Source organism: Schistocerca serialis, chromosome 1 (genome assembly GCF_023864345.2).
Source record: "Schistocerca serialis cubense isolate TAMUIC-IGC-003099 chromosome 1, iqSchSeri2.2, whole genome shotgun sequence".
NCBI lineage: Eukaryota > Metazoa > Arthropoda > Insecta > Orthoptera > Acrididae > Schistocerca > Schistocerca serialis.
The window spans coordinates 861,872,671-861,900,359 of NC_064638.1; positions in this window are offsets into that span (position 1 = coordinate 861,872,671).

Consider the following 27,689-nt stretch of genomic DNA (forward strand, 5'->3'; position numbering starts at 1 on the left):
TTTCAAAGCATTCACACAAGGTTGGCGCCGTGGCGACACCTACAACGAGCTGACGTGAGAAAAGTTTCCATCCGATTTCTCATACACAAACAGCAGTTGACCGGCGTTGCCTGGTGAAACGTTGTTGTGATGCCACGCGTAAGGAGAAATGCGTACCGTCACGTTTCCCACTTTGATAAAGGTCGGATTGTAGCCTATCGCGATTGCGATTTATCGTATCGCGACATTGCTGCTTGTGTTGGTCGAGATCCAATGACTGTTAGCAGAATATGGAATCGGTGGGTTCAGGAGGGTAATACGGAACGCCCTGCTGGATCCCAACTGCCTCGTACCACTAGCAGTCGAGATGGCAGGCATCTTATCCGCATGGCTGTAATGGATCGTGCAGCCACGTCTCGATCCCTGAGTCAACAGATGGGGACATTTGCAAGACAACAACCATCTGCACGAACAGCTCGAAGACGTTTGCAGCAGCATGGACTATCAGCTCGGAGACCATGGCTGCGGTTACCCTTGACGCTACATCACAGAGAGGAGCGCCTACGATGGTGTACTCAACGACGAACCTGGGTGCACGAATGGCAAAACGTCATTTTTTCGGATGAATCCAGGATCTGTTTACAGCAGCATGATGGTCGCGTCCGTGTTTGGCGACATCGCGGTGAACGCACATTGGAAGCGTGTATTCGTCATCGCCATACTGGCGTATCACCCGGCGTGATGGTATGGGGGTGCCATTGGTTACACGTCTCGGTTACCTCTTGTTCGCATTGACGGCACTTTGAACAGTAGACGTTACATTTCAGATGTGTTACGACCTGTGGCTCTACCCTTCATTCGATCCCTGGGAAACCCTACATTGCAGCAGGATAATGCACGACCGCATGTTGCAGGTCCTGTACGGGCCTTTCTGGATACAGAAAATGTTCGACTGCTGCCCTGGCCAGCACATTCTCCAGATCTCTCACCAATTGAAAACGTCTGGTCAATGGTGGCCGAGCAACTGGCTCGTCACAATAGGCCAGTCACTACTCTTGATGAACTTTGGTATCGTGTTGAAGCTGCATGGGCAGCTGTACCTGTACACGCCATCCAAGCTCTGTTTGACTCAATGCCCAGGCGTATCAAGGCCATTATTACGGCCAGAGGTGGTGGTTCTGGGTACTGATTTCTCAGGATCTATGCACCAAAATTGCGCAAAAATGTAATCACATGTCAGTTCTAGTATAATATTTTTGTCCAATGAATACCCGTTAATATCTGCATTTCTTCTTGGTGTAGCAATTTTAATGCCCAGTAGTGTATGTGGAATCCATTTTGTCGTATCAGCCATTTTAATCATTTCTGAGCTGCGAGTTGGGAACAGAGTAAATTAGGGAAAAGAGATTAACTGGAAACTACACGCATCAAAACAAACAAATACATTATTAATTTGTTTTGATCACGAAACAAAGAAATAAATTTACTGGCCAGTACATCTCAGAATGCTTGCCTAGGATGGAGTAATTGTATACCAATTGTCAGAGATGCGACAGTTTGTTGGTAGGTGTTTGGAGGTATGTGGCATTAGATATCCACGGACAGGTCATGTAATTCGCATAAATAATGGGCCACTGATTTGCGTACTCGATGATGGGGCCTGATAGGGAGGCAGATCAGTTCCATAGGATTTACATTAATCGAACCTGGTCGTCGAGACATCAATGTGAGTTCACTATAATGCTCATCAAATCACTGTAGCACAGTGCTGGCTCCGAGACACGGACATTGTACTTCAGAAAGATGACATCAGCATCGAGGAAGACATCAAGCATGAAGTGATGCAGGTGCTTTGCAGCTATCAGCTTGTCTTCGGTTACTACCACCGTTCCCATGCAAACGCAAGAGAACGTGTGTATAACCCAATACTGCGTCCGTGCACGGTGCGCGATTCGAGCTGCGTTCGCCTGGATGATTGTGTTTGTGGAGACCGCCATCGACCTTCGACCCCGTATAGCCAGAAACGCGATTCATCCGCCCAGGTGACAAGTTTCATTGATCTACTGCTCAATCCCTAGTGACAGCTTCACTGTCCCTCTACCACTTTGCATAGATGCTCACGACAATAGCAGGTGAACATGCGACCAGCTTCGCCGTTTTCGAGATACGCGTTCATAGGCTCGTAGGAAATAATACTCTGCACTTTGTCAGAGTCGCTGAATGGATTTCCGCATTTGGAGCTTCCATGTCTGCTGCTCTTACATACTTTGGTTACTGCATCACATGCCCGCAACGCCACCAGGCGGCATCCAACGTCGCGGTGGGTAGTTGTCATAATGTTTTGACAGATCAGTGTAAGCGTGTATGGTAGTCGATTGCTGCCTGCTACCTGTCTTAATGTAGTGCGTGTTCTTGTACTGATTGTAGCAGCTAGTGCAGTGGCGACTAATGGCGTCAACAGTGAACGAAAAAAGACAGTTCATCCTCTTCTTACGTGTGCTGTTTTCTGTATACTTCATTTTATTAATAATTCGGAGAATTGTTTCAGCGTACAATTCACAACTGCAGAATGAGAATTGATGCTTTGATGATTTTTTGAATCTTTCAAAATATAAGAGTGGTTTTAACAGTTTAAGAAAATAGGAAAAAAACATGCCAAAGGTGAAGACAAAATGAACTATGGAACAAATGGTGAATGAAACCATAAGGTGGAATTTGCTTTGTATTACACGTGGAACTGTGGTAATCTGCACGGTGTGTCTAACTAGAAGTATTCGTAATTCCTGTTTTGATTTGTCAATGATATCGCTTTAATTGGAGGGATTGGTCTCCCAGCTGATTTAGAGTTCGTTGTTGACACATAGATGTCCCACGATATCCATCAGACAGTAATCTGGTAACATTACCTTTCAGGAGGTAATGTAGTGTGGTTCCCTGTACCAATAAATAATGTTAGAAGGCTACATCAGATTTAAGAGGTGAAATATTAATGGCCAATACACTTTGGAACATAAATTTCTGCTATCGTTTGTTACTGATGGTTAACGGGCACGCACACTATGACTTCTGAGATCTATCGTTGCTTCCCAACTTTGTAATTTTGTTATAGGGTAACAGCTTACATTTAAACTTCAGACTGATGCAAAGAACTATAATCATATTGGTTGGAGTCTTGGAAGAGATAACATCTTAGTCCTTCGCCCACACAACCTGATGAGCGTAAAATATTGTAGATAACAATGGAATCGCTTTATCAGCTATGCTTGAAAAGCCCCAGAATTTTCATTTAAGCTACAGTATTTAATCAGTTTGCTCGGTATATCACAGTGCCTGGAAACTATGAACTCTTTTAAAAAATGTAAAAAAGTAACACAAGTCAGCAGAGGAACCTTAAGGAAACTCAATATTGCACTTATTTAGTAAAGTGAATAGTTTTTGCTTTACAAATAAGAAAATATGTTTCCTAATATGATGTGTGAATATTTCACAAGACACTTTAGGAAGTCCTTTCATCTTATTCTATTCAATTGTGTCATTCATTTAGGTCTAGATTTACTTAGTTTTTCCCAGCGAAATAAGCTTTAATCACACACCTCTCACGTAACTTACGAATAAATAAAGGAAAAAAACCAATGAAAAAGACATCAAGAAAGACAGCAGTATGTTCACGCCTTACTAAGACAATAAAATTATTTCGCTGGAGAGAGCTCCTTGTACTATGTATTTTCGTCGCAGAGGAGAGGCAAAGTCTCGCTCCAATAAAGTATGCGAAAACGGTAAGTAAAATGATGTGAATATTAAGAAATAAATTAGTAAGATTGTTCAAACAATTGTAACCGACTACACCAATCAGTGCATATCAATCGTTCATTTGTAATTAACCATTGTGGTGGAAATGTAGCTAGCTTTAAGCGATACCTAAAAAATCAGATTTATTGGGACTATAGACACCCAGCACACAGAATTTTTATTTCTTGGTCTCGCTGCGTGAGAGCCTTTACGTACAACTGAGTTGTACGCATTCCACGGAGAAGCAAATTCCAGAATTTAAATTTGTTTGAAATGTACTGTGACCTGTGCCTGCTGTTCCTAATTATGTTTACGATTTTATTATACAGATTTAATACACTGGTAAAACTTGAAAATTGAAAACTGTCACCGATATACTACATTAATAACATTCATATGGGTGCTTGATGGAAGACATCAGCAGCCAAGGTTCGGAGTGCCGAGATAGGAACCAGGCATTGGACGTGAAACAGCTGGGCCCAAAAATCTGTTTTTTATTCCCGACTTCCCCTTTTCTGATCACAGGGAGGCCGCATTTGTTGGTATAGCAAAAGATGAGACAACTTAGCTGGATGTAAGAGTTGAATGGCGCATGCCTGTGTTTAGTTATATCAGCAGGTCTTACCACGGCCTTACTGACGGTTGATCGTGAAGGTGGTGTCCACCAGGGGAGTGGAAATTACGGGATTTATAACGTAAATTGTTACACTGACGGCCCAGCTCAAGTATTGAATGAAAAACACGAAATATTATGTTTTAGAAGTAGCTGGTTTGATTATATATTCTGCAATCATCAATTTCAAATATTTTACGTGCGCCAATCTTGTTCGTACTGTTGCATCGGGCTTCATAGTTAAAGAAAAACAAGCAGGTTTTATATGTAATTACTGCGGTTGGTAGTAATCCCAATGAGATAGCCATAATGGCGGCTAAACAGGTGACATCCAGGCTGGTAATTCTGGTCATGAAACGAACTGACCGAAACTTCCGTAGTAAGAGCTGTTAAAATACAAATACTGTATATCATTAGTGACAAGGAAGTAAATAACCACAATACAATGGGTGTAAATTATCAAAATTCAGAACATTCATTCACCAGATTTAAGCTTGTCAGGCAACGTTACAATTTCAGTTTGAAATTCCTGAAGCTGCTGTGCTCTGAAAATGTTTATACCACAAGCTAAGTCTTCCATTCACCGTTATTCTTAGATTTGTGCAGTTCTTCCTATAGTAACAATTGTTCGTTCATTCTGTTGCCGTGCGTTACCTGCAATTTCAGCCATTTACAGGAGGGTTACTTAATGTGCTTGTCTCGGATGTGAATAGTGAAGCAATCACATGTGCGTTCATACTTTTCATAATTTTTCACATACAATTGTCCGTCAAGTTAGCAGCCACAAGCGCAACATACAACGCTGACCTATACTTTCTTGGGCACTTTATTCCCATTTCCAAAATTGTTATCTCCTAGTACAATCAAGCCCCATTCTATCTTCGTTAATTATTGGTGTTTAATTCCTACATTTTCTTATTTCACCTTATGCTATGCTGCACATATCACTAATTGGCAACAATTATTTTCATATTTTACAGGACAGCACTAACCTTTATTTATTTTTCCATTCGTAGTCCTCCAACTTAATGAAATATTCCTAAAAAATCTTATTGATTAACGCATTGTTGAGAAACAAAACCATATTGACATAAGTGTACGTACTTGAAAGATGGCAAACTAAATAGAACCAGAAACAGAGTATAACCAAGAAAGGAATAATTGTACCACCCATCTCTAGTGCACGAAGTCATGCAACTGAGAAGCTGCCAAAACACGGAAGCCCTCTACGTCACCTAATTAAGGCATGTTTTCAATTTCACTACATTTCTTACTGCAAAAGGCTTATTTGACTTAAGGTACACTAATCATTATGCATTTGGGCGAGGGAAACTCTCCACTAAAAATGGTCAATGGTTAGCCATATGACTACTTGTATTTATTTAATTGCTTTCCTTTCAGCTCTATTCCCAAGCAAATTCTCTCTTCTTCTTTGTCAAGTTTTACAGTATAATTAACTTCGTATGTACTCAAATTCTGGTCTTTACTTTTTACAAAACGTATTACAAGATGGGTTTCACATACATTTAATATAAGATGTAAGGCATCAAAATCGAGTTCACAAGAATAATAATTCAGAAAGTGGAGGCCCACAGTCACATTAAAATTAAGATGAGGAATAATTAAGAATTGGCGTTGCTTCAATTTCATTAAATTTCAAAGGCAGCAGAACCTCACGATCAATAGATTTGGAGAGCTTTCCAGCCACTCCTAAAACTTTCGAATGAAACACAGCATTACAACTATTTTTCTTACTTCGAAAAATATCAAAATAATCTTGGACTACCGAAGAGATCTCGACATTACTGCCTGTTAAGATTTCAGAATCAGTACAAGCTACTCCTGTACATACAATAGTACTAATGTTTCTTATAGCTGCCGAAAGATCATCTTGTTTCAACGTATGTTCGTTACTAGGGGACTTTGCGTCTCATGTTCCTGTCAGAGATAAACACTGGAATTTCTTAGGCAGCCTGTTGTTGAGTGACAGGTCACATTGCAATGGGCCATGTGCCACACTTCGCTTATATTTAAGAAAAATGTAGCATTGTGGTCTAGCTAAACGGTAAGCGTAGTCTTCGACGGCCATTTTCACAGTCAGTGATCACACTATCAATGTGTAAAATTCTCTGACGTTTTGGCCACTATTACAAATATCTTTCCTGAGGATACTGCTGAAATCGAAAAGCTTTGGTTTTTATATACTGGTGGACCTTCCTGAACCATGGATCTTGCTGTTCGCGGGGCGGTTTGCATGCCTCCGCGATTCACATAGCCATACCATAGATGCAACCACAATGGAGGGGTATCTGTTGAGAGGCCAGCCAAATGTGTGGAATATTAAAGAGGGGCAACAGCCTTCTCAGTAATTTCAGGGGCAACAGTCTGGATGATTGACTACCGTGGCCTTGTTGCATCAACCAATGTATGGTTAAATGATGATGGCATCGTTTTGAGTAAAATATTCTGGAGGTAAATTAGTCCCCCATTCAGAACTCTAGGTGGGGGCTAGTCAGGAGAAACAAAGTTGACATTCCATGGAAGGATGGATGGAATGTTAGATCCATTATTTGAACAGGTAGATTAGAACATTTAAAAAATAAAATGGATAGGTTGAAGTAAGATGTAGTGGGAATTAGTGCAGAAACAAGAACGGCAGTTGTAAGAGTCAAGGGGTATGGAAGAATGGCTCTGAGCACTTTGGGACTCAACTTCTGAGGTCATCAGTCCCCTATAACTTAGAACTAGTTAAACCTAACTAATCTAAGGACATCACACACATCCATGCCCGAGGCAGGACTCGAACCTGCGACCGTAGCGGTCACGCGGTTCCAGACTGCAACGCCTAGAACCGCACGACCACTTCGGGTGGCAAGGGGTATGAAAGGGATGCAGTGGTTGAGACGGGAGTGAGACAGTGTTGTAGACTTTCCCCTATGTTATCCAATTTGTACATTAAGCAAGCAGTAAAGAAAACCAAAGAAAAATTTAGAGAAGGAATTAAAGCACAGGGAGAAGAAATAAAACCTTTGAGGTTTGCTGACGATATTGTAATTCTTTCAGAGGCAGCGAAGGGCTTGGAAGAGCAGTTGAACGGAATGGTCTTGAAAGGATGATATAAGATGAACATTAACAAATGCAAAACAAGAATAATGGAATGTAGTCGAATTTAATTGGGGGATGCTGAGGGAATTACATTAGGTAACGAGAAACTTAAAGTAGTAGATGAGTTTTTTTTTTTTTTTTGTTACTTGGGCAACAAAATGACTGATGATGGCTGAACTAGAGAGGATATTAAATGTAGACTGGTAATGTGAAGAAAAGCGTTTCTGAAGAAGAGAAATTTGTTGTGAGTGTTAGGAAGCGTTTCTGAAAGTATTTGTATGGAGTGTAGCCATGTATGGTAGCGCATCATGGACGATAAATAAGATTTTGAGATGTGATGCTACAAAAAAAAAAAAAAAAAAAAAAAAAAAAATGCTGAAGATTAGGTGTGTAAATCACGTAACTAACGAGGAGGTACTGATGGCGAGACATCAAAAAATCACCAATTTAGTATTGGAGGGAAGTGTGGGCAGTAAAAATCGTAGAGGGAGGCCAAGAGATGATTGCAGTAAGGAGATTCAGAAGAATGTACATTGCAGCTGAAGAGGACAGAGTAGCATGGAGAGATGCATCAAACCAGTCTTCGGACTGAACGCCACAACAACACATAGTGGTGGAAGAGGCTGTTATCGAATCTGATGGGGTATTTACGCTCAGAATGATGGTTCCGACGTGCTGATGACACCTCCTTCATCTGGCCACATGAAGAAGAGTTACATAACTTTCACCAATACCTCAATCAGCAACACAGCAATATCCAAAAGTTTTGAGGAGATAGAAAAGAATGGGGTATTGTTTCATCGACATGGAAGTTTACTGAAAGCCTGATGGTAAAATCAAATGGCTCTGAGCACTATGGGACTTAACTGCTGTGGTCATCAGTCCTCTAGAACTTAGAACTACTTAAACCTAACTAACCTAAGGACATCACACACATCCATGCCCGAGGCAGGATTCGAACTTGCGACCGTAGCGGTCACGCGGTTCCAGACTGTAGCGCCTAGAACCGCAAGGCCGTCCCTGATGGTAAACTGAACCACATAATATATAGAAAGGCCACTAACATATACAGGTACTTACATACCTTCTCCCACCATCACCCTATACAGAATCCACCTAGTACACTTTAAGCAAGAGGGCCCACAGGGTTAGCAATAAAGAACTTATGAAGGAAGAGCTACAAAACTTCAGATTCGTTCTTGGAGCCAGTGGTTATGGGATGAAGATGATAGATAAAACTATGGCGACAAAAGATGGAGTCAGATGCGAAGTGCAGAAGCAAACACAAAAATGGCTCTACTACCACATCTTCAAGGGGACACTAAACATGTAGGCAAAATTTCCCGCCGAGCAGGCATCAAGCAGCAGAAGAAGAAAAGATGTTCTTGACTCATCGAAAAATGTGGTTGATAAGCTACATGCTGCAGGACTTAACGAAATCGGGTGTGAGTGGGGACTAGTGTATGTAGGCAAGACCTGGTGACCGATCAGCACAGAGACATCTGACAGTATCCGACTAAGACAGCACGTCAAGTCAGCAGTGGTAGAACACCAGGATGAGTGCGGCAAACAGATACAATTTCGAAAAACCTGCGTACTGGTGAAACAGCCTCTTACTTTCCGGAGGAAGATTAGAGAGGCGATAGAAATTTCCAAGCGACCCCCAACATGAACAGAGAGGATGGGTACAGACTTCCGGCGTCTTGGCTGCCAGCAGTAACAGTGGTACTGCACTGCAGCTCACGCTAAGCAACACACATGGGCGCGCGGGAGACCACAGCGGCCGCACGTACACAGAGTACTCGCTCGCCTCAGCCGGCACTAGGCAGCAAGTAAACAGCGCTACGTCACAACCGCCGTCCGTTTCCCAGTCGCCTATTTCCACCAGTGCAAGCAATTAAGCAAACATCAAGTAAGAACGTGTATTGTCAGCAATGAAAAGAAATAATACAAACACCAGCAAGGGACGTCTAACACACTTACTCCTCGTCCTCAACACGCTGTCAGATTATGATAACAGCCTCTTCCACCAGTATATATGAACCAAAACTTTTCTCGTGTAGCCAGCCGGATTGGCCGAGCGGTTCTAGGCGCTACAGTCTAGAACCACGAGACCGCTACGGTCGCAGGTTCCGAATCCTGCCTCGGGCATGGATGTGTGTGACGTCCTTGGGTTAGTTAGGTTTAAGTAGTTCTAAGTTCTAGGGGACTGATGACCTCAGACGTAAAGTCCCATAGTGCTCAGAGCCATTTTTTTTTCTCGTGTAGCAGTTAGCAAAAATACCCTGTGAAAGGCCATTTGCAATGATGGCTGAAACGTCGGAGACTTTTACACATTGACAAATGCTATCACATGCCGAAAACAATTTTATTGAAACTTCCTGGCAGATTAAAACTGTGTGTCCGACCGAGACTAGAACTCGAGACCTTTGCCTTTCGCGGGCAAGTGCTCTACTATCATTTTTTTTCCTCATTTTGTTCGGTTTTGTTCGTTGCATCTGCTCGGGGCGGACGTCATAAGACATCCATTTAAGTTTGTTGTTGACCGATTAACTCAGTTTTTTTTATTACAGAGGGCAGCTAACCCCCTTACCGAACACGCTGAGCTACCGTGCCGGCATACCATCTGAGCTACCGAAGCACGACCCATGCCCGGTCCTCACAGCTTTACTTCTGCCAGTATCTCGTCTCCTACCTTCCAAACTTTACAGAAGCTCTCCTGCGAATCTCATTCTGGAACAATTTTATTGATTATAACCTTAACGGTGTTTCGTAATCGGATTTCTCATGGCATACAAACCTATATAATTATGTCCTCTCTCTCGATAACGTGAATTTCAGGGTGTTTGTTCTGCCTTGTTGAGTTCCGATCTGTGTTCTATTGGCGCGTTCTTGACTGCATCTCGTTCTACGTTTCCAGAGACCACAGGTCCCTTATTTTCCAATCAAATGTTCTACCATTTACGTTTTGTCCTCCCGCGATTTTTTCTGTTCATTAAATAGTACTTCAATATCGAATATATCATCCGGTTTAATTTTGCCAAAAATGTCATGGTTGCTGAGACTGCCATACAGGGAATTGTCCTGCTCAGATGATGAGGTACGAGTATCAGTTCGCGCCAGCCTTCAAACGCAGGATTGTTTATGGCCTCGCCATTTCGCCTTTCCTTTTAGTTTACTTTACAACATTTTCCTTCATCTTTTACGTTTAAAACAGTTGTTGGGACCTCATAATCCAGCGACTCTAGTCGATCCTGTACCCACACAGGATATAGTTTAGCTGTTCATGTGTCAGACCAGTTTTTTCATAATCCGACGTCGCACAATGGTTACCATTACGTTGCGTGCGACCTGGGATTGGCCTCCTGCCTCGGCTGTCAACTATTTGAATTATCGGGCTGCCACCTTGTCTTTGTTGTGGGTTCTTACTTCCGCCATGATGTGCATGTAAACCTTCTACTCATTATAAGAATCTTAAATAATCATCGTAATTATGCCTGGATGTAGCAACTAATCCTCTGTAAATGGAAAAGGCGACATTCTCTCGATACTAGCAGCAATCACTTCGATGTTCCTGCCTGCGTCAATGTACTTTATACACAATTTTGAAAGCATTGCGCTTTGTAACTTAACTTGTGACATCCTGTAAATTCAGCTTCTGCTGAGGCAACCGGCAGATGATGCACAATTCGTTATGACAAATGTTGATTTTCATGGCCAGTTTTACACTATTCATCATTTACAGAAGTATTCTGTGTCAGTAGTACACTGCGAAATCACTCCGACACTTTCCGCTTGGCACCAAGTGTATGATTAATCTCTACTGCAAGGTTGTTGAGAACAGTGCACTGCTCTTGCGTAATGTTAGCGCTGATACTAAGTAACACTTTACACACATTTGCCTTGGATTCTTACGTGTACATATCACAAAGATTACGCACTTACTAAGTTTATAATTGAAATTACATAGAAGCAATAAAGCTATATTTGAAATTTACATGTTCACCCAGTTGTACTTTGTAGTTCCTAAACTGTCTTTCAGTTTACAGTTTCAATTTCTAATTCAAGCTAGAGAATTCAGTTGAAATGTATTCGCAAAGTGGCAATGTCATTTTTCAATTCTGACCTCAAACAGCTGAGTGAATCTATTGACAACAATATCAAAATATGTACATCTACATCTACATAGATACTCTGCAAGCCGTTGTACAGTGTGTGTGTCGGCGGGGGCGGTGGGTGTACCCTGTACAACTAGGCATTTCCTTTCCTGTTCCACTTGCAAATAGAGCGAGGGAAAAACAGCTGCATATATGCCTCCGTATGAGCCATAATTTCTGGCCGGCCGGGATGGCCGAGCGGTTCTAGGCGCTACAGACTGGAACCGCGCGACCGCTACGGTCGCAGGTTCGAATCCTGCCTCGGGCATGCGTGTGTGTAATGTCCTTAGGTTAGTTAGGTTTAAGTAGTTCTAAGTTCTAGGGGACTGATGACTTCAGCTGTTAAGTCCCATAGTGCTCAGAGCCATTTGAACCATAATTTCTGGTATCTCATCTTCGTGGTCTTCACTCGCAGTGTATATTGGCGGCAGTAGAACCATTCGGCAGTCATCTTCAAAAACTGGTTCTCTAAATTTTCTCAACAGTATTTCTCTAAAAGAACGTCGCCTTCCCTCCAGGGATTCCCGTGTGAGTTCCTGAAGCATTTCCGTAACACTTCCATGTTGTTCGAACTTACCGGTAACAAAACTGGCAGCGCGCTTTTGAATTACTTCAAAGACTTCCTTTACTCCGACTTGGCACGGATCACAAACGCTCGATCAGTACTCAGAAATAGATGGCACCAGCGTCCTACATCCGGTCTCCTTTACAGGTGAACCACACTTTCCTGAAACTCTCTCAATAGAACGAAATCGACTATTCACCATCCCCACCACAGTCCTCACACGCTCGTTCCATTTCATATCGCTTTGCAATGTTACGTCCAGATATTTAAACAACGCACTGTGTCAAGCAGTACAGTACTAATGCTGTAACCGAACATTATAGGTTTGTTTTTTCTACTTGTCTGCATTAATTTACAGTTTTCCACATTTAGAGCTAGCTGCCATTCATCATACCAACTAGTAGATAGTGTCGGAAGTTCCATGCGGCTTTTCGCGGATGATGCTGTAGTATACAGAGAAGTTGCTGCATTAGAAAATTGTAGCGAAATACAGGAAGATCTGCAGCGGATAGGCACTTGGTGCAGGGAGTGGCAACTGACCCTTAACATAGACAAATGTAATGTATTGCGAATACATAGAAAGAAGGATCCTTTATTGTATGATTATATGATAGCGGAACAAACACTGGTAGCAGTTACTTCAGTAAAATATCTGGGAGTATGCGTACGGAACGATTTGAAGTGGAATGATCATATAAAACTAATTGTTGGTAAGGCGGGTACCAGGTTGAGATTCATTGGGAGAGTGCTTAGAAAATGTAGTCCATCAACAAAGGAGGTGGCTTACAAAACACTCGTTCGACCTATACTTGAGTATTGCTCATCAGTGTGGGATCCGTACCAGATCGGTCTGACGGAGGAGATAGAGAAGATCCAAAGAAGAGCGGCGCGTTTCGTCACTGGGTTGTTTGGTAACCGTGATAGCGTTACGGAGATGTTTAATAAACTCAAGTGGCAGACTCTGCAAGAGAGGCGCTCTGCATCGCGGTGTAGCTTGCTCGCCAGGTTTCGAGAGGATGCGTTTCTGGATGAGGTATCGAATATATTGCTTCCCCCTACTTATACTTCCCGAGGAGATCACGAATGTAAAATTAGAGAGATTAGAGCGCGCACGGAGGCTTTCAGACAGTCGTTCTTCCCGCGAACCATACGCGATTGGAACAGGAAAGGGAGGTAATGACAGTGGCACGTAAGGTGCCCTCCGCCACACACCGTTGGGTGGCTTGCGGAGTATCAATGTAGATGTAGATGTAGATGTAGAAATTTTGTCTAACAAACTCATCTTCTGTATTCCTACAGTCACTCAACTTCGACACCGTAAGCCACAGCATCATCGGCAAACAACAGCAGATTGCATCCTACCCCGTCCGATAAATCATTTATGTATACAGAGAATAACCGGCTGGTGTGACCGAGCGGTTCTAGGAGCTTCAGTCTGGAACCGCGCGACCGCTACGGTCGCAGGTTCGAGTCCTGCCTCGGGCATGGATGTGTGTGATGTCCTTAGGCTAGTTAGGTTTAAGTAGTTCTAAGTTCTAGGGGACTGATGACCTCAGATGTTAAGTCCCATAGTGCTCAGAGCCATTTGAACCATCTACAGGGAACAACAGCGATCCTGTCACACTTCCTTGGGCCAGACCTGGCGATACTCTTGTCAAGGACAACGCACTGGGTTCTATTACTTAAGAAGCCTTTGAGTCATTCACATATCTGTGAACTTATTCGATATGTTCGTACCTTCGTTAACAGCTTGCAATGGGACACCGTATCAAATGCCTTCCGGAAATCTAGAAACATGGGATCTGCCTGTTGCCTTTCATCCATAATTTGCAGTGCATCATGTGAGAAAAAGCCAAGCTCAGTTTACACGAGCAGTGCTTTCTAAAACCATGCTGATTTGTGGACATAAGGTTCTCAGTCTCAAGAAAATTTATTATATTCGAACTGAGAATGTATTCCAGGACTCTGCATCAAACTGAAGTTAGGGGTACTGGCCTGTTGTTTTGCGGGTTCGTTCTTTTGTCCTTCTTACATAGAGGAGTCACATACGTTTTTTCCAGTCATTTGAGACTTTGTGCCGGGCGAGAGATTCACGATAAATGCAAGCTAGGTGAGAAGTCAATGCCGTAGAGTACTCTTTGTAATACCGAATTGGGATTCCATCCGGACTTGGTGATTTATTTGCTTTCAGATCTTTCAGTTGTTTCTCTACCCCAATAATATTTATTACTATGTCGTCCATAAGGGAGTGTCCGCAGCTCGTGGTAGTGCGGTAGCATTCTCGCTTCCCACGCTCGGGTTCCTGGGTTCGATTCCCGGTGGGATAATTGTTTTCTCTGCCTCGTGATGACTGGGTGTTGTGTGACGTCCTTAAGTTAGTTAGGTTTAAGTAGTTCTAAGTTCTAGGGGACTGATGACCATAGCTGTTAAGTCCCATAGTGCTCAGAGCCATTTTTTGAACCGTAAGGGAGTTTCAAATGGTTCAAATGGCTGTAAGCACTATGGGACTAAACATCTGAGGTCATCAGTCCTCTAGAACTTAGAACTACTTAAACCTAACTCATCTCAGGACATCACATACATTCATGCCCGAGGCAGGATTCGAACCTGCGACCGTAGCAGCAGCGCGGTTCCGGACTGAAGCGCCTAGAACCGCTCGGCCACAACGGCCGGCTAAGGGAGTTTGTCTGACAGTCAAAAGACACCATGTCTGTACGATTCTCCTGCGTGAACGATTTCTTGAACGCGAAATATAAAACTTCGGCTTTAGTTTTGTTAGCAACTGCCACACCAGACTGATCAACAGGGGACTGAATGGAAGCCTTAGACCCCCTTAGCGATTTTACATAGGACCTGAATTTTCTCGGGTTGTTTGCCAGATCTTTTGCTAATGTGTGACAGTGTTAGTTGTTCGCTTCACACATAGATCTTTTGACAGACGCACGAATCTCTGCTAGCCTTTGCTTGTCGTCATCTGTACGTTCTCTTTTGAACAGAGAGTGCAACAGCTTCTACTTCCTCAGCATCTTCCGAATTTAGTTATTAACGGTAATGAGTCTTTTCCATCCTTTATCCACTTACTATGCTCATAACTCTCCAGACCACGATTTACAGTCTGCCTAAACTTTGTCAATAATCCTTCTATGTCTATCATACTGGAACTAAGTGACGCCAGTTCACCCTCTAAGTGAGATGCTAACAACTGCTTATCTTCTCTGTGTAGCAGAAACATTCTCCCAGCCTTCTTGACGGATTTATCAACTTGCTATAATGACATTATGATCGCTAATACCAGTTTCTATACTGACATTGCCGATAAGATCAGGCCTGTTTGTAGCTACAGGGTCTAAGAGATTTCCACTGCGTGTGGGCTGCCGAGCTAGGTGCTCAATACAGTTTTCAGAAAACGTGTTCAATAGTATTTCGCACGACTGTTTGTACCCCCTGCAATGAATCCATAGACATCGTAGTCTATACTTGCTAGGTTCGACTCCAAGTAGTATTGCATGATCTGGGTTTTTACTCCCTACTGACCGTAGACTTTCTTTGAATCACTCTACAACTGCTACAGCGGAATCAGGTGGCCAGTAAAAACATCCAGCAATTAACTTGGTTTCACGTACACCTGTTATACGTGACCAGATGACTTTACTGTCGCACTCCACTTCGAACTTAACAGAGGGAATATTTTTGTCAACTGTAATAAACACTAGCCCTCCTATGGCCACTAATCTGTCTTTCCGATCTGGAGAAAACTGGTGTACCTGGACATCTGCATGAGACGAACATTACTCTAAGACAAATAGGATGCCGCGAATTAAAAAAAAAAAAAAAAAAAAAAAAAAAAGCTATCCAATACATATGATGACTATCGATTTAATTAATTTGAATAAATTTTTTGCATCAACGTGGTGTTAGCGAAACAATAGTTAAGGGGGTGGTGTGTGTGAGTGGGTGACATAGAGCAGAACAGCAGGTTAAGTGCAGACAAATGATTCGAAAACTGTACCAGAAAATGGTGGGAGAACATAACTGATTACTTAATTTCGTATCATAGACGGTACAATAGTTTACGTACTGCGACATGGAAAAACACTTAACAGAACAATAGGTTAAGTGCCGACAAAGACCTGAACATTAGGTTTAGAGACCCAGAGTACAGTGCTAAACATTAGGTTATGCAACATGTTTGCCCCATGTAATTGCTTCTTGCAAGACGTACATGTTTCCAAACAGCACAAAATGATGAGCAAGAGAAATCCAACTGCCAAAAAATGAATTTTTTATAAATAAACAATGTACCCATTCCATATATTCCATACGCTGCCTTGAATCATCTAAAACAATATTCAATACAAAGCAAATGATTTCCCTCCAAATGACCGATCAACTGAGTGTTTTTCTTACCATTTTCTGGGAGGGAGGTGGGGGTTTACCAGATGGGGTGAGGTTAATTAATTGCTCAACTTAATTAAGAAGTCAATCAAATAGATAAGAGTGAGGGGGGATATTCTAATAACTCAGACCTGAAAGCATAGCTGTAGCAGTGGGTGGGGGGGGGGGGGGGGGTAGGAGATGGAGGGGGGGGGGGAACAATAGGTTAAGTGCAGTGTCATGGAAAACCACTTAACAGGACAATCTCTTTCACAGAGGAAGACTGCACTGTAGTTCCTTCTCTAGATTGTCGCAAGATGACAAAATGGTAGATATCGAAATAGACGACAGAGGGATAGAGAAACAATTAAAATCGCTCAAAAGAGGAAAGGCCGCTGGACCTGATGGGATACCAATTCGATTTTACACGGATTACGCGAAGGAACTTGCCCCACTTCTTGCAGCGGTGTACCATAGGTCTCTAGAAGAGCGCAGCGTTCCAAAGAATTGGGAAAGGGCACAGGTCATCCCCGTTTTCAAGAAGGGACGTCGAATAGATGTGCAGAACTATAGACCTATATCTCTAACGTCTATCAGGTGTAGAATTTTGTAACACGTATTATGTTCGAGTATAATGACTACAGACTAGAAATCTACTCTGTAGGAATCAGAATGGGTTTCGAAAAAGACGATCGTGTGAAACCCAGCTCGCGCTATTCGTCCACGAGACTCAGAGGGCCATAGACATGGGTTCCCAGGTAGATGCCGTGTTTCTTGACTTCCGCAAGGCATTCGATACAGTTCCCCACAGTCGTTTAATGAGCAAAGTGAGAGCATATGGACTATCAGACCAATTGTGTGATTGGATTGAAGAGTTCCTAGATAACAGAACGCAGCATGTCATTCTCAATGGAGAGAAGTCTTCCGAAGTAAAAGTGATTTCAGGTGTGCCGCAGGGGAGTGTCATAGGACCGTTGCTATTCACAATATACATAAATGACCTTGTGGATGACATCGGAAGTTCACTGGAGCTTTTTGTAGATGATGCTGTGGTATATCGAGAGGTGTAACAATGGAAAATTGTACTGAAATGCAGGAGGATCTACAGCGAACTGACGCATGGCGCAGGGAATTGCAATTGAATCTCAATGTAGACAAGTGTAATGTGCTGCGAATACATAGAAAGAAAGATCTCTTATCATTTAGCTACAATATAGCAGGTCAGCAATTGGAAGCAGTTAATTCCATAAATTATCTGGGAGTACGCATTAGGAGTGACTTAAAATGGAATGATCATATAAAGTTGATCGTCAGTAAAGCAGATGCCAGACTGAGATTAATTGGAAGAATCCTAAGGAAATGCAATCCGAAATCAAAGGAAGTAGGTTACAGTACGCTTGTTCCCCCACTGCTTGAATACTGCTCAGCAGTGTGGGATCTGTACCACACAGGGTTGATAGAAGAGATAGAGAAGATCCAACGGAGAGCAGCGCGCTTCGTTACAGGATCATTTAGTAATCGCGAAAGCGTTACAGAGATGATAGATAAACTCCAGTGGAAGACTCTGCAGGAGAGACGCTCAGTAGCTCGGTACGGGCTTTTGTTAAAGTTTCGAGAACATACCCTCACCGAAGAGTCAAGCAGTATATTGCTCCCTCCTACGTATATCTCGCGAAGAGACCATGAGGGTAAAATCGGAGAGATTAGAGCCCACACAGAGGCATACCGACAATACTTCTTTCCACGAACAATACGAGACTGGAATAGAAGGGAGAACCGATAGAGGTACTTAAGGTACCCTCCGCCACACACCCACCGTCAGGTGGCTTGCGGAGTATGGATGTAGATGTAGATGTAGAAGTTAAGTACCTGTCAATCAAAGGCGAACGGTAGGATTGCCTCTGAGTGCATACTTGTCTCTGATGTAGGCAACCCATACTAACAAAATGTGTAAGTAGGCTGTTTATGTTTTCTTATTGGCAACGTTACGTAGCGCTCTGTATAAAAATCACTGACAGTGCTGTGTGCAGTCTGTGGCTAGTTTGCATTGTTGTCTGCCATTGTAGTGTTGGGCAGCTGGATGTTAACAGCGCGTAGCGTTGGGCAGTTGGAGGTGAGCCGCCAGCAGTGGTGGATGTGGGGAGAGAGATGGCGGAGTTTTGAAATTTGTAAGACTGGATGTCATGAACTGCTATATATACTATGACTATTAAGGTAAATACATTGTTTGTTCTCTATCAAAATCTTTCATTTGCTAACTATGCCTACCAGTAGTTAGTGCCTTCAGTAGTTTGAATCTTTTATTTAGCTGGCAGTAGTGACGCTCGCTGTATTGCAGTAGCGCGAGTAACGAAGATTTTTGGTGAGGTAAGTGATTTGTGAAAGATATAGGTTAATTTTAGTCAGGGCCATTCTTTTGTAGAGATTTTTGAATGTCAGATTGCGTTGCGCTAAAAAATATTGTGTGTCAGTTTAAGCACAGTCCTATATAATTTTTCTAAGGGGACGTTACAAATGTACCAGCATCCCCTTCCTGAGGGGGGACGGGGTGGGTGACAATAGATTAAGTGCAGCGACATGGGAAACACTCAACAGAACAATAATTTAAGTACGTGTCAAACAAATGAGAACCTGAGTGCTACAAATATTTTCACGTGTTTGTTTTCATCTTTGCAAAAGCATGAGTGAATTTTAAAATTAAGGAGCTCTTTTTTACGCAGAATTTGATACTCTACAACTTTTCTGCATGAAACTTTACCAGGTGTACCGGTATGAAATGAGCGTTAAGATACAAATGTGTCGATAGGGAACATTTGTAGTGAACGAGCCTTAATTTTGTTTTGATTGGTTGGTATGTCATCTGTCAAAGATATTTAGTATACATCAAGTCATGGAACAAACAACATCATATGTTTTCATCATGTTAACAATGTCGAATTTTGTACCAGAAAGTGATGATTTGCGGAAAGCATTAATTTTTTGTTTTCATTTGAAAAAAAGTGCTGCAGAGTTGCATCGAATGCTTGTTGAGGCATATGGTGATCATGCTCTATCAGAAGCAACATCCAAAAGATGATTTCAACGGTTCAGAAATAATGATTTTAGTGTAAGATATGAAGAACGTGGAAGACCACCAAAAAAGTTCGAAGACGCTAAATTGCAAGCAATATTGGATGAAGATGATACTTTGAGTCAGAAGCAAATGGCAGCAATGCTAAATGTTGCCCAACAAACAATTTCTGACCGTTTGAAAGCTATGGGAAAGACCCAAAAGTGTGGAAAATGGGTGACACATGAATTGAATGAAAGACAGATGGAAAACCGAAAAACCATTTGTCAAATTTTGCTTCAAAGACATGAAAGAAAATCAGTTTTGCATCGAATTGTTACTGGCGATGAAAAATGGATTTATTTCAAGAATCCTAAACGGGAAAAATCATGGGTTAATCCGGGACAACCATCAACATCGACTGCAAAACCAGATCGATTCGGCAAGAAGAAAATGTTCTATGTTTGGTGGGATCAGAAAGGTGTGGTGTATCGTGAGCTTCTAAAACCCGGTGAAACTGTGAATACTAATCGCTACAGACAACAAATGATCAATTTGAACTATGCATTGATCGAAAAAAGACCAGAATGGGGCAGATGACATGGCAAAGTAATTTTTTTACACGACAGTACACCTACACACAAAGTAAAACTGGTTCAGGATACAACAAAACACTTGGCTGGGAGCTGCTACCCCATTCGCCGTATTCACCAGACCTGGCCCCTTCCGTCTACCATTTGTTTTCATTAATGGGACACGCATTGGTTGAGGAACACTTCGATACCTATGAAGAAGTCGAAAATTGGGTGTCTGATTGGTTTGCTTCAAAGACGAACATTTCTATTGGCATAGTGTCCACAAATTGCCAGAATGGTGGTCAAAATGTATAGAAAGCAATGCTGAGCACTCTGAATAAAATGTTTTTACTTTTCAATTCAAAATTAGTGTTTCATTTTCACAAAAAAAAACGCTCATTTCATACCGGTACACCTGATACATTTGGAGTAGCCATTTTCTGAATTACAGGTGTTGGAATACGAGAATAACTAACTTCTTCGCCAAATTGATAAAAACTGCCTATTTTTACAATTGATTCTGATTATACGATAGGACAGATTTTAACTTTTAAGTTTGTCATTCTAAAATTTTATGCTCTTTCATTTTGGTGCTTTGTGAATTTTCTGTAGGATGAATTGTTTTCGAGAAGCATAATAAGCAAAAAACTGATATGGTTTTTCGGCCTTCAGAAGTTTAACACAAACTGGAAATCGTTACAAACTCATTTAACTCTTATTTGAGATGCTCAACGTCGATTAAAATTATCTCTAGCTAGCGCATATTTATTGGATAGCAACAATCTATCTAGCCCACCCTACTAGATGAGTAGCCATTTCTTGCATTGTTGTTATTTGGCCTTCAGTCTGACAACTGGTTTGATACAGTTCTCCATGCTACTCTATACTGTGCAAGCCTCTTTGTCTTCGAATAACTAAAGCAACCTACATTCTTCTGAACCTGGTGACTGTATTCATTTCCTGGTCTCCCTCATGATTTTTACCCCCTCCCCCCCTCCCCGCTTCCCTCCAACATTAAAAGGTGATCATGGCTCAGAATGTGTCTTATCAACCGATCACTTCTTCTAATCAGGTTGTACCACAAATTCCCTTTCTTCCCAGTTCTGTTCAGTACTTCCCGATTAATTACGTGTTCTCTCCACCTAACCTTCAGAATTCTTATCAAGAGCACATTTCAAAAGTTTCTACACTCTTCTTGTCTAAACGGTTTATCATACTTGTTTGACTTCCATACGTGGCTACACGTCATACAAATACTTTCACAAAAGACTTCCTAACACTTAAATCTAGATTCAATGTTAACAAACTTCTTTTCTTCAGAAACGATTTTCCTGCTCTACCCTATCTTCCTTCGTCTTCGGCGTTATCGTTGTTGCCGTGAGGCACCGTTATACCAAGAGGAAAGACGCGTTGATCTTAGAGCATGAGATATGATAACCTTAAGCCATTGGCAACACACAACGGTCACGGTAGCACCTGATTCCAGAATAGCTGCAGTAGTTATGATCTACGAGCTACCCCCTCTTGACCAGGTCCCTAAAACTTAACTCGTAACGAGATCCCTTCGAAGCAAATTGTCATAACGATCGTCTATAAAGGCTTCGTACAACGAGAAGAAATGTTACGGTTTATATGAATAATAGCAGATACGACCAAACTGTCTCGTTTCTCCTGTTTTATTTAACATCACTTTGTTCACAGTTTTATTTCGCATTCACCACTCACTCACCGAAACCCTTTGATGAACAGTTTTGGTTGCTTGACACCAACAGATAATGATAATGATACAGTTTTTCTCCTTTTGATAAATTGAAGCCCGCTCTCCGCGATATAATAATAAAAAAAAAAAAAACGGTCTCAATACCGCGTCTCTCGTGAGATGCGTATAGATTTATACCGGAATTTACCGACCTGTAGGTGTACTCAGTTTAATGACCACATTTCGCTATCCGCGATTTCGTGTAACTAAATGTCCATTTGTTAGTCTGATTGTATACCGTAGTTATTTAAAACTCGCCCCTATATTTTTTCACCACGCACAATTAGCACTTCTTTACTTGGTTATTTCTAAGAGTAAACGAAAAAAAAGACGCTGTATCATCGGCTTCGTCGATATAAAGCAAAACACCTCAATATGCCCAATTTTACCTCTTCGTATAGGATCGACTACCTTACTCATTAATTTACCACATATTATTTCCAATAACACTAAACAGGTATCGCCGTTATACACTCCTGGAAATTGAAATAAGAACACCGTGAATTCGTTGTCCCAGGAAGGGGAAACTTTATTGACACATTCCTGGGGTCAGATACATCACATGATCACACTGACAGAACCACAGGCACATAGACACAGGCAACAGAGCATGCACAATGTCGGCACTAGTACAGTGTATATCCACCTTTCGCAGCAATGCAGGCTGCTATTCTCCCATGGAGACGATCGTAGAGATGCTGGATGTAGTCCTGTGGAACGGCTTGCCATGCCATTTCCACCTGGCGCCTCAGTTGGACCAGCGTTCGTGCTGGACGTGCAGACCGCGTGAGACGACGCTTCATCCAGTCCCAAACATGCTCAATGGGGGACAGATCCGGAGATCTTGCTGGCCAGGGTAGTTGACTTACACCTTCTAGAGCACGTTGGGTGGCACGGGATACATGCGGACGTGCATTGTCCTGTTGGAACAGCAAGTTCCCTTGCCGGTCTAGGAATGGTAGAACGATGGGTTCGATGACGGTTTGGATGTACCGTGCACTATTCAGTGTCCCCTCGACGATCACCAGTGGTGTACGGCCAGTGTAGGAGATCGCTCTCCACACCATGATGCCGGGTGTTGGCCCTGTGTGCCTCGGTCGTATGCAGTCCTGATTGAGGCGCTCACCTACACGGCGCCAAACACGCATACGACCATCATTGGCACCAAGGCAGAAGCGACTCTCATCGCTGAAGACGACACGTCTCCATTCGTCCCTCCATTCACGCCTGTCGCGACACCACTGGAGGCGGGCTGCACGATGTTGGGGCGTGAGCGGAAGACGGCCTAACGGTGTGCGGGACCGTAGCCCAGCTTCATGGAGACGGTTGCGAATGGTCCTCGCCGATACCCCAGGAGCAACAGTGTCCCTAATTTGCTGGGAGGTGGCGGTGCGGTCCCCTACGGCACTGCGTAGGATCCTACGGTCTTGGCGTGCATCCGTGCGTCGCTGCGGTCCGGTCCCAGGTCGACGGGCACGTGCACCTTCCGCCGACCACTGGCGACAACATCGATGTACTGTGGAGACCTCACGCCCCACGTGTTGAGCAATTCGGCGGTACGTCCACCCGGCCTCCCGCATGCCCACTATACGCCCTCGCTCAAAGTCCGCCAACTGCACATACGGTTCACGTCCACGCTGTCGCGACATGCTACCAGTGTTAAAGACTGCGATGGAGCTCCGTATGCCACGGCAAACTGGCTGACACTGACGGCGGCGGTGCACAAATGCTGCGCAGCTAGCGCCATTCGACGGCCAACACCGCGGTTCCTGGTGTGTCCGCTGTGCCGTGCGTGTGATCATTGCTTGTACAGCCCTCTCGCAGTGTCCGGAGCAAGTATGGTGGGTCTGACACACCGGTGTCAATGTGTTCTTTTTTCCATTTCCAGGAGTGTATTTTAATTGTATTCAAAAGCATGTTATTATTGTTATTATGACTGACCAAATCGTAACAAATCACGCAGCGTGCGTTTTTAACGATAGCTTTACACTCGCCCCGCCTTTATTCAGGCAATATTATATATAAATATACAGACATGACCGAAAGATCGATCTCTCTACCGTAACCAATAGAGGCAAATATGCTATTCAACTTCCGTTACATCTATCTTGACTCGTAATGTTACACTGCCATTGGTAGTTCGCAATGTATATCGTCTCTATTTGGCCAGCATCAGTTATTATGCTGCCCAAATAACACAACCCATCTACTACTTTCAGTGCTTCCTTCCCTAATGTGATTTCTCAGCATCACCTGATTTAATTCGACTATATTCCATCATTCTTGTTTTGCTTTTGTTGATATTCATCTTACATCCTCCTTTCAAATTACTGACCATTCCGTTCAACTGCTCATCCAAGTCCTTTGTTGTCTGCGACAGAATTGCAATGTTATTGGCAAACGTTGAAATTTTACTTCTTCTCGCTGAACTTTAATTCCTACTCCATATCTTTCTTTTGTTTCCTTTACTGTTTACTCAATGTACAGATTGGTTAAAATTGGCGATATGCTACAATCCCCTCTCAATCCCTTCTCAAACACTGCTTCTCTTTCATGTCCCTCGACTCTCATAACAGCCGTTCTGTTTTCTGGACAAGATGTAAATAACCTTTCGCTCCCTGTATTATATCCGTGCTGCCTTCACAATTTCGAAGAGTGTATTTGTCACCATTGTCAAAAGCTTTTTCTAAGTCTACAAATGGTATAAACGTAGGTTTCCCTTTCCTTACCCTATCTTCTGAGATAGACATAGTGTCAGTACTGCCTCACATGTTCCATTTCTCCGGAATCCAAAATGATCTACTCCGAGGTCGTCTTCTATCAATTTTTCCATTCTTCTGTAAATGATCCGAGTTAGTATTTTGCAACAATGACTTATTAAACTGATAGTTCACAAATATTCACATCTGGTAGCACCTGCTTCCTTTGGAATTTGAATTATTACATTCTTTTTCAGGTCTGAAGTTATTTTGCCAGTCTCAAACATCTTGCACACCAGATGGAAAAGTTTTGTCATGGCTGGCTCTCCCAAGGCTATAAATGGTTTTGATAGAATGTCGTCAAGTCCCAGAGCCTTGTTCGACTTAGGTCTTTCAGTGCTCTGTCAAATTCTTAACGCAGTATCTTATCCCCCATCTCATCTCCTTCTATGATCTCTTCCATGTTTATAATATTGCTTTCAGGTTCATCTACCTTGTAGAGAGTCTCTACATACTCCTTCCACCTTTCAGTTTTCGCTTCTTTGCTTAGAACTGGTTTTCCATCTGAGCTCTTCATACACATACAGCTGCCTCTCTGTTCTCCATACGCCTCTTTGATTTTCCTGTAGGCGATATACACCTTTCCTCTAGTGAAATATGATTCTAAATCCTTACATTTGTCATCTACGCGTTCCTGCTTAGCCATTTTTCACTTCTCAGTCTCATTTTTAGGTGTTTTTATTCCCTTTCGTCTGCTTCATTTGCCGCATTTTCATATTTCCTCCTTTTATCAGTTGAATTCTGAATCTCCTGTAGTATCCAAGAATTTCTATTAGGCCTTCTCTTTTTACCTACTTGATCCTCTGCTGCCTTCACGATTTCATCTCTCAAAGCTACCCATTCCTCTTCTACCATATTGCTTTCCCTTGTTCTAGTCAATCGTTGCCTAATGCTCCCTCTGCAACTCTCAACAACCTCTGGTTCTTTCAACCTATCTGTGTCCCATCTCCTTAATGTTATACATTTTTGCCCTTTCTTCAGTAATAAAATACACTGCATAAGCAATAAATTGTGGTCAGAGTCCACATCTGACCCTGGAAATGTCGTAGAATTTAAAATCTGGTTCCGAAATATCTGCCTTACCGTTATGTAATGAATCGGAAAGCTTCCGGTGTCTCCAGGTCTCTTCCACGTATACAACCTTCTTTCATTACTCTTGACCTGCGCGTTAGCTGCGATTAAATTATACTCTGTGCAAAATTCTACCAGGCGGCTTCCTCTTTCATTCCCTTCCCATAATCCATATTTACCTACTATTTTGCCTTCTCTTCCTTTTCCCCCTGTCGAATTCCAGTCCCTCGTCATAATTAAATTTTCGTCTTCCTTAACTATGTGAATAATTTCTTCAATCTCATCATACATCTTCGATCTCTTGCGTCACTCATAATAAATTTCTTCAGTTATCAAGATAGTTCTGTACAGGGTTAGGCAGCTAAGACAGCCTACCCCAAATATATCCAGAATGAACAAATATGCTGAGGTATGGTTTACGCACTAGTAGTGGGCACTGCGGAAAGTTCCCTGACGTTCGCAAGTAATTCTTGTCGTTTCTAGTCGCCGACTTTCGGTTTTAATGGAACTATACAGTTTTTTCAGTGTCATTTGAAAGCAACGATATAACACATAGGGGGCTTGATCAAATAGTATGAATATAACAGCGCCGCAAACCAGTCTTTTCGCCAGGAGAAGAGGTGGCGCAAGCGTCTGCCCTGCTAACCCTCCAGCCGACGCAATCAGCCTGACAGACACAGCTGACGCGTTTTTGTTGCCCTCTCTCCAATTAGATGGCGTGGGATTTCCCCGCCATTAGTACCTTCCTATCTTCAGTAGGTGCTCACAACCCTCTCCATTAGTGTACGCGCAGCTTTCTTGGACAGCAGATTTGACATTAGTGGCCTCACTAGGTAATTTCGTCCGACTGCGTCTCAAATACGGTGTGTATTTTTAGTTTTTTTTCATCAAAGCTGTTGTTTCGCTCACTTGATGGGTGAGTAGTGTGAATTTTCTGAATATTTTGCGCAAATGTATAGTATACTGAGCTGCCCTTTCAGGAACATTGCGCCTGAATACGTAATTAGCCTGCTGTCCTCTTTTACACTCCACATTCTCCACAGATATGGATGGCTTGGAATTATTACGGTTTGTGTAACCCATGTAAGCTCGAAGAAATAAGGATTTGCTGATCTGCAATGATGAGGAAGACCCCATGGTATCTAAGAATCGTGGTGATGAGAGTTATAGTCGTTTACAAGACTGGGTGGAAGAACGTGAAGGCGACTATGTGACAGAAGAACATACTGAAGATACTCCTGAAGATGAAGAAGCAAGAAACAACAAAACAAGAAACTTTTAGTTGGGAAGAGGTAAAAAAATAGTGTGAGCCGAATCCTATCTGAGAAAAGATATCATATATGACCTCACAACTTCATCACTCATCTTCCCGGAGTCATAGGGACTGTTAAGAACGCTAAAAGTGGGTTAAATGTTGAAATAATTTAGTCACTAACGACGCTCTTGAAACAATCGTCAAATACACCAAACAAATACAATGATACTGTCAAGGATCGTTTCTCCAGAGAGAGAGAGAGAGAGAGAGAGAGAGAGAGAGAGAGAGAGATCAGTTCCACAGACGTAAATGAACTAAGAGCTTTTATCAGCTTCTTTTACCTAGCAGGTGCATACAGAGGCAATCGTCAAGTCTGGAGGAACTTCGGGGGACTGAAGGAGATGGCGTTGAAAAATTCGGTCTCATAATGAATCTCAAATGATTTAACAGTCTGACACGTTCCATCTGTTTCGACGACGAAACTACCAGAGTCTAACGAAATGACTTTGACAGGCGAGCTCCTATCCTTGAAGTTCTCGAAAAGTTCGTGAAAAATTGTCAAAAGAGGTATTGCTCCGGATGTAAAGTCACAATAGACGACATACTACCAGGTTTCCGTGGCAGAAGTGTTTTTTGGAA